The sequence below is a fragment of the Sus scrofa genome, chromosome 3 (genome assembly GCF_000003025.6).
Source record: "Sus scrofa isolate TJ Tabasco breed Duroc chromosome 3, Sscrofa11.1, whole genome shotgun sequence".
Lineage (NCBI taxonomy): Eukaryota > Metazoa > Chordata > Mammalia > Artiodactyla > Suidae > Sus > Sus scrofa.
Window position 1 is genome coordinate 6,434,400 of NC_010445.4, and position 6,241 is coordinate 6,440,640.

Genomic DNA, 6,241 nt, shown 5'->3' on the forward strand with positions numbered 1-6,241 from the left:
GGACTCCAAAGAGAAGCCTGCAAACTCTGAGAAGCGAGTCACAGCCGCGCCATGGAGTCTTTGTGGGTGAGCCTTGTACGGTACCTCGCCAGTAATAAGTGCCTTCCCGTCCCTTGACTGTTCCACAAGGTAATTATCCAATGAGATGATCTTTTGAGATGGTCATTGAAATGCAGGTTGACCATCACAGAAGGTAAAGCAAAGTTCTTAAAAAGGGAAAGTTCTGAAACAGCAGGGAGGTGTTGTCCAGCTTCCAGTTATGGGTCACAGACTGACGCCACAGACCTCTCACTCAATGACAAGGAAGAGGAAAACACACACACACACACCTCTATGTTTTTCAGGGCTGCATCTTTGGCATATGGAAGTTCCTAGACTAGGGGTCGAATCAGAACTGCAGGTGCAGCCTACACCACAGCTGCAGCCGCAGCCACATTGATGTACAATCCGAGTGATGTGTGCCACCTACACTGCAGCTTGTAGCAACACTGGATCCTTAACCCTTAGCCCACTGAGTGAGGCCAGGGATCAAATCCGAATCCTCATGGATACTAGTCAGATTCTTAACCCAATGAGCCACAATGGGAACTATTTTAAGTTTTTAAGGAATCTCCATACTGTTTTCCATAGTGGCTGACCAATTTAAGTGGAATATAATTTTATATTTTGTTTTGTCTTGCTGTCATGAAAACAAAAACAAAAACCCTTTCTGGCTGGGGAGACTGCCTTTTTTTTTTTTCTTTGCTTTTTAGGGCCACACTCACAGCATATGGAGGTTCCCAGGCTAGGGGTCTAATTGGAACCATAGCTGCTGGCCTACACCTCAGCCACAGCAATGCCAGGATCCCAGCCTTGCCTGTGACCTACACCACAGCTCACGGCAACGCCGGATCCTTGACCCACTGAGCAAAGCCAGGGATCGAACCTGCATCCTCATGGATGCTAGTCAGATTTGCTAACTGCTGAGCCACGACAGGAACTCCCGAGACAGCCAATTCTTAAGAGTAAAGTGCTCAGCCAAGACTAGTTAATCCAGAGCCACATCTCCTCTCTCTGGCCCATGCACTCCAGGAGGCAACACTCCTCGGCTTTAAACACCCCAAGGCCAGGTACCAGGCAACTGGGGACTACCCCTACACTTTAGAGCCCACTGAATTACTCAAACCAGCCCATCCTAAACTTTTACTCCTGCCCTGTCTTGCCTTTCCTTCTGAAATCCCAGTATAAGCTCTGCCCTAACCTTTCCTTTGCTTCCGCCATCTGGTCCTGATCACCCAGGCGTCTCTCCCACGAGGCTCTGTGTGTGTGGCATGCGGGGCCTTCGGTTTCTAGGACCTGAGTGTGATAAAATTTTATTTCCTGAACCTCACCTCTCCTCATAAAGGAAAACCACACTTCTGTGTGTCTCCTCTACTCTCAATATTCCTAGCACTTCACTACAACACTTCACTTTGGGCACCAGACGTGAGCGTTTCCACAGGTCAAGCAATTCTGTGGCACCAGCTGGGTGTCCTGCAGTTTCCCAACTCTGACCCTACCTACCTGGAGATGGTGTCAGAGCCCACAGGTTAAGGGCTCAGTCTTACAAGACCACCCCTCCCTGACTTCATATATCAATTCTGAGCCCATGCTGTCACCTGCGGACCTGCTTCCAACCAGCTGGCTATAGATCAGAGATTTCCATGACCATTCTTTGAGTTGAATTAATTTGCTAGAGTGGCTCCAGAACTCAGCAGAACTCAGGAGAACAGTTTACATACTAGATTACCAGTTTCTTTTCTCTTTTTTTGCTTATTTTTTTAGGGCCCCATGTGCAGCATATGGAAGTTCCCAGGCTAGGGGTCAAATCAGAGCTGCAGCTGTCGGCCTACACCACAGCCACAGCAATGCAGGATCTGAGCTACGTCTGCGACCTGTACCACAGCTCACAGCAATGCTGGATCCTTAACCCACTGAGCACGGCGGGGGATTGAACCCACATCCTCATGGATACTAGTTGGGTTTGTTACCACTGAGCCACAACAGGAGCTCCTAGATTACCAGTTTCTTATAAAAGGGTATGTCAGGAACAGCCAGATGGGAGAGAGGCATAGGGCAAGATCCAGGAGGGTCCTGAGCTCAGAAGCTTCTGTCTCCCTGGGGCTGGGCTGTGTCACCCTCCTGTGAAGTGACTGTGTTTACCAGCCCAAAGGTCTCTGAACCCCAAGCTACTGTGATTTATGGAGGCTTCAGCACGTAGGCATGATCAATTATTAACTCGATTTCCTGCTCTCTTCCCCTTCTGGAGGACCATTAGCAATTGCGAGAGGAGAGGTTTCACCAAACCGCTAAAAAGTAAAAAGGGAAGCTCACGTTCTAAGAGGTAGAGAACTGCTGTTACAGCATTAACGACACTTTCCATCCTGACGTCCTTCTTTCCCAAATACCCAAGGTAGACAAGAGGGTGTCTTACAATGTGTAAACAATACTCCCGTGCTGGTTTTCTGCTGCCGGGTCTACAACTCAAGGACCATTCCCCGGATAGATGTGTCACCTGCCTGCGGAAAGGGATGTTTCATGCACACCTTAAAATTCACACAGAGTGTAATAAAGAAGTAAAGAACTTGAGAAAGCCATAGCATCCCTCACTCCCCCACTCCCACTCCCAGAATACTTCTCACTCCTCACCTGGAGTGAGGTCCCACCAGGCGCTCTCTGAAGAGCGCGCACCACGGCGGCAGCCTCCTCCCCGCTCTTTGGGCAGTGCTTCCGCACCCAGGCCTGGAGTTCCTGGGGCAGGATGGTCAGGAACTGCTCCAGCACCAGCAGCTCTAGGATCTGCTCTTTCGAGTGCATTTCGGGCCTCAGCCACCGACGACAAAGTTCCCTGAGCCGGCTCAGCGCCTCTTCGGGTCCGGCCACTTCCTCATAACGGAACCGCCTAAAATGCCCTCGAGAAATTTCGGGATCCTGACAGTCCCCGGTTGGGTTGGACTCCCGACCTCCGGCTGAGTCTCCCTCCACTTTCACTATCCAAGGTCCATCACGCATGGGCGGGGCTGAGACGCTGCCTTGACTAGCGGTCAAGTTCTTGCTCATCTTTCTCCCCCACGTGCGGACCTTCCCGGGCTTCTGCCTTCAGGTGAGAAGACAGAAAACCCAGCAAAAAGCCAAGGGACTCATCGGACCTTCCCAAAGCAGAGCCTACTGACTGACGGATCCCAAACAGGTGCCCACCTTGCCCAACCCCCTCTGAGACTCCTCCTACCCACAGCTACCCCACCCAAAAGCCACTACATCCGGTAACAAAAAAACTACCGGCTTGTACCGGAAATGCGTCACCAGATTCCCTCCGGGGGCCCACCCTCCCGGGCATTTCCGGGGCCTCTCTAGGCCTCCGGGAGGAGTGAGGCACATCTCGGTAGTTTGCTGATCTCACCCCTTGCCCAGGTACTCTACAGGCTTACCTAGCAGTGTGGAGCTTATATAGTCCTTCAGGTTACAGAACTAAAGGATAGTCTTCCTTTAAAAGTGAATGCCATTCGGGGGTTCCCCTCGTGGCGCAGGGGAAACGAATCCAACCAGGAACCATGAGGTTGCGCGTTCAATCCCTGGCCTTGCTCAGTGGGTTAAGGATCCCGCGTTGCCCTGAGCTGTGGTGTAGGTCGCAGATGAAGCTTGGATTTGGCGTTTCTGTGGCTCCAGTTAGACCCCAGCCTGGAAACTTCCATATGCTGTAGGTGGGGCCCTAAAAAGCAAAAAAAAAAACAAAAAAAAAGTGAATGTCATTCTTTAACACATTATCTGGGAATAAAGGTTTGTACTTTATTTAAGTGAATATACAAATGTCCCGATTTATGAATGCAAATTTCCAAGCAGGGTCGATATTCCATAGGACATATCTATAGCCTAAAGTTTAAATTGTAAACTCATGATTTATCCAAACTTTGTGCAAAAGCACAGGTAGTCAATCCCTACTTTAGGATCTAGTAGCTAAGTGGTTGTACTAGCCTGTTGTAATCTGTTTTGTCTAGACATTAACAGGACATGAAACAGGCAAAAGCAGATATTTGTGGATTGGTTTTTACATCAAATCATCTTACCAAGAAAAAAAATTCACAACTCTCAAAGCCCATATATGTCATTCTACAAATTTTGGAGCAAGATGTAACAATGTGACGACATAACTTGACCCATATTTACATCTGATCTCCCCATGTGGTTGGAAAGTCCTTGGAGGTCAGAAGCTTTGCACAAAGTGTACTTATTCATCTTTGTGGGAACACTATCACAATCTGGCAGGGAGTTGAAAGTTCTTTTCCTGGCACTGCACTTTGACTAGGATCAGGTGGCCAAGGATGGCAAGGGAATTAGGGCAGAATGCAAATTCACAATTAAGAGAACCGTTTACAGTACAGGCAAATCTAGCTCCAGTAAATATCCACCTATATAAGTAATTACAGAATACAGAAGAGACTATTAAGTACTATGAGGGTAGCACAAGCATTTTTTTATCTCCTCCCGGTGAGAGGAGATGCATGTTCTCTCAACTTACCATCTGATTAGCAGTCCGGCTCCATCAATTCCTGTTTCTGGGTTGTATGACTATGGACTCTGATCATGATATAGTGATTCGCTTAGCTCTTATTTCCCTTTCTCCTGTAACTTTTGCCTTCATCTGCAGAATATTAAGTGCTTTTATCTGCTCCCACTGATATCACTGAATGATACATTTCTGTGTTCCCAATGCTTTTTATGGTGCTTTGTTCACAGAAATGCATTGAAGAATGCTAGCTGCTTCATCCTTAAAAAAAAAATTAAGTGAGAAAACAAAAATAGGGCAGGGATAAACAAGATGGAATCAGGGAAAAGATGGGATTACAAAAAAACTGCCTACTGTAAACTCTTGCATACTGGAAAACAGAGTTCACAACTATCAAAATTCAAACAGCCTGATTCGGCTAAGGAAGAAAAGAATGCAGTTCAAGTATTCAGCTCTCTTAGGGTCGGGTTTAAGATAAGGAGAAAATACAAAGTGCCTAGAGCAGCACTTTGCCGACCCTTTTACTGTGCATGTGGGCTGATGGTTATGTGAAAAGTCCATTCCCAGCACTGCCTTGACCATCACCCTTTTCTCTCCTTTTCAGATGGTATGTTTCATTGTGGTATAATGCAAAAATGGCCACAAAGTCCCCGTTGGCTAGAGAGCATGATTGGCGCGAGGCTTCTTGGGAGATGTAGTCCCTGGAGCTGCTGATGACCAACTGCCTACCTCACTGGCAGGGACCAGAGGCAGAAGAGGCAAAGAGCCATCCGCATGAGCCCAGGCCAAACTGCCAGCCCACAGAGCCCCTCGATAAATAAATGGTTTCTTTTTTAGGTCACTAAAGATTGGGGATCATTTGTTATACAACACAAGCTACCAGATAATACTCTTTAAAAACCAGACCAAAAAAAAAAAAAAAAAGAAAGGGAGTTCCCGTCGTGGCACAGTGGTTAACGAATCTGACTAGGAACCATGAGGTTGCGGGTTCGATCCCTGCCCTTGCTCAGTGGGTTAACGATCCGGCGTTGCCGTGAGCTGTGGTGTAGGTTGCAGACGCGGCTCGGATCCTGCGTTGCTGTGGCTCTGGCGTAGGCCGGTGGCTACAGCTCCGATTGGACCCCTAGCCTGGGAACCTCCATATGCTGCGGGAGCAGCCCAAAGAAATAGCAAAAAGACAAAACAAAAACAAAAACAAAAAAAACCCAGACCAACTCGATTTGCAATATAACAGAATACTTGGGAATAAACACACGATAGGTAACACACCTATAGGAAGAAAACTTTATTAAAATTTTTTTTCATCTTGGAGGTATACTTGACAAATATGTATATATTTAAGGTGTACAATGCATTTCATATAAATCTACACTGTGATAAGATCACAATCAAGTTAAATAGGATTCATTGCCTCACATGGGTTACAATTTTTTAAACTTTTCATTCCCTCACTCCCCTCCCCTCTGGCAACCACTTATTTGTTCTCTGTATGTATGAGTCTGTTTCTGTTTTGTTATGTTTATTTGTTTTGGGGGGAGGTATGTGGGTTGGCTGCGCCTGCAGCATGTAGAAGTTCCTGGGCCAGGATCGAACCTGCATTGCAGTTGCGACCTGTGCCATGATTATGGCAATGCCGGGGTCCTTAACCCACTGTGCCACCAGGGAACCTTCCTGCTTTTAGATTCCACATATAAGTGAAATTGTATGGTATTTGTCTTC

The 6,241-nt window shown here is 47.2% G+C and overlaps 1 long non-coding RNA gene and 1 other non-coding gene across 2 annotated transcripts; one reads left to right on the forward strand and one right to left on the reverse strand.

Moving 5' to 3' along the window:
• MIR9796 (microRNA 9796) lies at positions 2,840 to 2,931 on the reverse strand. The gene has a single exon (NR_128478.1). It is a non-coding gene; the product is annotated as a microRNA 9796 (primary transcript).
• On the forward strand, positions 3,112 to 5,469 carry LOC106509641. The gene is made up of 2 exons (XR_001307332.2): positions 3,112 to 3,208; positions 5,127 to 5,469. It is a non-coding gene; the product is annotated as an uncharacterized LOC106509641 (long non-coding RNA).